Raw genomic sequence first — 4,770 nt, 5'->3', positions numbered from 1 at the left:
TTTGAAATTATTACATATAGTAATTTGATTTGATTATATTTAAATGAGAGTCGTGTCATAATTATGAAAAGAGTAATCCTACGCGTACAACTAAATTTGTACAACAATTTTTACAATACAAAAAATTCAATACAAAAATTTCATTTATAAAATTACTATAATAAATTCAATACAAAATCTCATGAGATAATAACAAAATATCACGACGTAATAGTAAAATCTCACGATATAATTGTTGTAAATATTGTTGTACGATATATTTTTTGTACCTTTATAGTAGTTTGATTGACTAAACTATAATTTTAAATAATGAATTAGAAAACAATGAAAAAAAAACAATCCATGACACTATGTTTTTCGGCTGCCCGAATATTACTAACTTTGTAATGGAATGCCGGCCTATTATTTTTTGTATATAATATTATTATATATATTTTTACAATATATAATAATATAATATTAAATGTTATAAATAGACGCATAATACATCCTTCATTTTGTCAAATATTTCTTTCTATTACATATATCATATAAAAAAAATGGCCCTAATTTCAGAGGACATAGTTCGCCCGATAGGACAACTTTGCTCCAAGCCTATGGGGGGATCAGTTCTTGAAGTTTACATATGATGATGAGGTAATTAATTTGGTTCTATTTCTTATGTCTTTTTTCTTAACTGTCTAAGTGCTAGAGATTATATTATTATTCTTAAGTTGTAATAATTGCCCATTTTGGAAGAGAAATCATAACACGATGTTTGATCTGTTATACAATTTAAAATAATGAAATTACACAATTACTACTATCTATAACTTTTGGTAAAATGTCAAGCGTTCAGTTCTATAATTGGTATCAAAACCAGGGTCACGTGTTTGATTTTCTTGGAATGTAAATGAGTGCAATATTGGAAGAGAACATCGCAGTTCAATAATTGTTCTTGTTGAAGAGCAACCGAAATATTATGCTTGAGCTTACGATCCATGCCCGGAGAGAATTAGAAACGTGACGTTGCTTAAACAACTATATAATTTACAAGATTGAAGTTTCACCATGTATTTAGATATAAAAAATTTTGCTTAAACTAAATTTTCTGTTGCAATGTTTAGTACACATAATCTACTTGATGAATATATATAAAAATTACTAGGAAATTAAATATTAATTGATTAAATTTATACAGGTAGCAGAAGAATATTCCAATGAAATCGATTTGTTGAAAGATGAGGTGAAGATTAATTTGACAAATCGAGAGAGTAAAATGGTGGACACCATAAATTTGATCGATAAACTCGAACGCCTAGGCATATCTTATCACTTTGAAGACGAAGTTGAACAAAAATTGGAGCAATATTTTGGTTTGAATACAAATTACGAAGATGAAGCCTATGACTTAAACACAGTTTCACTTCATTTTAGATTATTCAGGCAACATGGACTTCACTTAACTTCTGGTATGTGTCATTATCTCTCTCATGTGTTTACATTCCTTTCTAATATAAAAATAATTAATAATTTCTCTAGCTCTTATAAAATTTACATAGAAAATGTTTCCCATTTTTACAAGAAATTGTTTAGTTTCTTTATACTTGATTAGGTAAAATTACAAAATTATTTCTATAAATTGTTTTTGGTCTCATGTATTGACAAATTTAGTTTCTCTTAGTCGGCCAATAAGTTGAAAGTTTTTACTTCTATGCAATTTTCTTGACTCACCGGTAATGTACAACTTTGTGTCGATTTCTGCTATGCAATAACACATAGCAGAAAACTAGTTGAAAAGGAAAAACGAAATCAATTAAGTTATTATACTTGGATTGAACTTAAACCAATTTAGAGGATAAACAACCAAATTAAAATACGTCAACTAATGGGTTGTATTTTTATTGTCCCATCTTGATTATATCATGCAAACTCGAGTATAATGGGGCAATTATCTTTGAAGATATCATAATTCTCGAAAAGATATACTATTATTTATGTTTCGATCAGAAATTTTTAACAAATTCAAAGGCGGCGATGGGAAGTTCGATGAGTCGCTTTAAAACTGATGTGAGGGGCTTGTTGAGCTTGTATGAAGCAGCACATTTGAGAAAGCACAATGAAGATATACTCGAAGATGCACTTGTTTTCACAACTGAGTGTCTCAAGTCTATGGCCCAAAACCTCAAATCACCCCTCAAGAAACAAGTCGAACATGCCCTCATGCAACCGTTACATTTTGGGAATTACAGATTTGAGTCGTACCATTACATCTCTGTCTACGAAGAGGATGAATATTCTAGAGATGAATCACTTCTGAAGTTTGCCAAATTAGACTATAATGCAGTGCAAATGCTCCATAAAAGAGAACTCTCTGAACTCTCGAGGTAATGTTACTTTGTTGTTCGTAAAGTGATGAGGAAAGTAAAGACAGTCATCTCACTTTTGAAGTGAAATTTTTACAGTTATATATAATCTATAGGTTTTGTCATCTTATAGCATATTAAAAATTTTGGTGATTGTGTTCTAGAGCTCAACTTGACTAGAATTTTAATCGGCATACATTTGGTTTACTTCTTGTTATTTTACAGGTGGTGGAGAGAGCTGAACCTTTTGTCTAAACTTCCTTATGCTAGAGATAGACTTGTTGAGTGCTATTTTTGGGCTGTGGGAATATATCCTTTGCATAGGTATTCTCGCTGTCGAGTCATGCTGGCGAAAATAATCAAAATGATATCTTTAATCGATGATACATTTGATGCTTATGGTACAATTGAAGAACTAGAGGCCTTTACTATGGCAATTCAAAGGTAAAAGAAAGCATTAATAGCTCTTGTAAACATAAATTTATCTGCTTCATGTGGTCGTATTGTCTATAGTTTTGAGTCATTTAACCACTTCTCATTGGTTGGCTAAAAGAGTTTGAAGATTGAAATTTATAACTTAACTATTCCACATGCTTTGATTGTTATTTTGATTTTTGGTTGTTTCAGGTGGGATTTTAAAGAGGCTGATCTACTACCAGAATATATGAAACCACTTTATACTGCCGTCTTGAAACTCTATGGAGAATTTAAGGAAGAAGTAGCAACAGAAGAAAGATCTTATGTTGTAGATTATACCATAAATGCAGTATGACTTTTTCATTTCAAATGACTAAATATATCAATTCTTCTTATCTAATCAACATATTATTAACATGGATTTTGATACTATGATATTTAGTTGAAAGAACAAGTGAGGAGCTACAATGTCGAGGCCAAGTGGTTTATTGAAGGTTATTCGCCACCATTTTCCGAGTACCTTAGCAATGCTCTAACAACTTGCACTTACCACCTTCTTTCGAATGGATCATTAATGGGAATGGATTTTGCCACTGGGAGGGAGTTCGAATGGCTAAATATGATGCCAAGGATGCTTAGAGCATGCCAAGAAATTTGTAGATTAGTCGGTGATATAAGTTCATACAAGGTACAAATGACCATGATTCCCATTTTTCTTTCTAATCCGTAAGAATTGATTACTTCAAATATATCTTCATTCGTGAAAAAGATTAATATAAGTTGTTATTTTAATTGTATCACAAATACATACTTTAGAAATTTTTCCCTCATAAACCAATGTACTGTCTGTGTGTTATAATCATCACTCCGTTTAGAGCATAACCACTTATTTTAATTATCATATTATTGAAGATTGAGAAAGGAAGAGGCCAAAAATCCACCGGCATCGACTGCTACATTAAAGAAAATGGTGTGACAATGGAAGAGGCAATAAAAAAGATTGATGAAATGGTTGTAGATGCATGGAAGGATATTAATGATATTTTAAAGAAACCATTTCCGTGTTCGAAAGAGGTCCTTTTGATAATCCTCAACTTGGCAAGGATGGTAGATGTAACATACAAGAACTATGAAGATGGATATACTGAACCGGAAAAGGTTTTAAAACCCCTCATTGTTTCCATGTTTGTTGAACCATTAAAGATTCAGACATTTTAATTCATGTTGCGACTCATGATGTGTTGCAAGAAAAACATCCTTTTATTTGTGTTATTTTTTAAAGTTTTTTATGGGGATGTTTGTTTCTGTAATATATATGTTTGATCAAGAATGTTATCTTTTAATAAATTTAAAACAATGAGTGATCAATTTCTCCCATGTACGTTAGATATTTTTAAGTTGTCGCGTAAACCTTGAAACTATACACATTTATATTATGAAAATTTTAGTGTGTATTTGTATTTTTATGGTTTTGATCCTCTATATCTATGTATCAAATTTTCATCATAGTCCACCACATTTACTTTTAGTGTAATTATGCTCTTGTTTTTCGATGTGGCAGAGATGTGACTCTCACATGTATAATGTCAAAATCAACATTTTTGATGAAAATGATTAAAATTGACAAAAAATTTATACATGCGAGACTAAGACTAAATTTTAAAACATAGAAGAAGAAAATTGAGAATAGACAGACATACACAATGAAATTTACATTTTCCCTAATATCAATCATTTAAAGAATTTAATTGTTGACATGCAATTAATTTTCTTATTTCTTCTCTATTTTTTTTATAAATAATTTTCAAAATCACATCTACAAAATTTATTTTATTTTTAATGACACATTTTATTCTGCATATTTATATGAGGACGAAGATGTTTTGAGAATCTTATAGGAAATCGAACAACATTGAATGACTAGCTTCACTGGACTACTGAAAATAAACAAGTGCAAAAACAATTCGGGTTGAATGGTGATAAATTATATGTTCAATGCCAACGACAA

General features: G+C 30.3%; 1 pseudogene; it reads left to right on the top strand.

The window, feature by feature from the left end:
* The first annotated feature begins 539 nt into the window (after nt 1-539).
* On the top strand, nt 540-4,050 carry LOC140827429 (germacrene A synthase-like; annotated as a pseudogene).
* Nucleotides 4,051-4,770: the final 720 nt, after the last annotated feature.

Source organism: Primulina eburnea, chromosome 3 (assembly GCF_022965805.1).
Source record: "Primulina eburnea isolate SZY01 chromosome 3, ASM2296580v1, whole genome shotgun sequence".
Taxonomy (NCBI): domain Eukaryota; kingdom Viridiplantae; phylum Streptophyta; class Magnoliopsida; order Lamiales; family Gesneriaceae; genus Primulina; species Primulina eburnea.
This window is presented reverse-complemented; position numbering and strand designations above follow the sequence as displayed.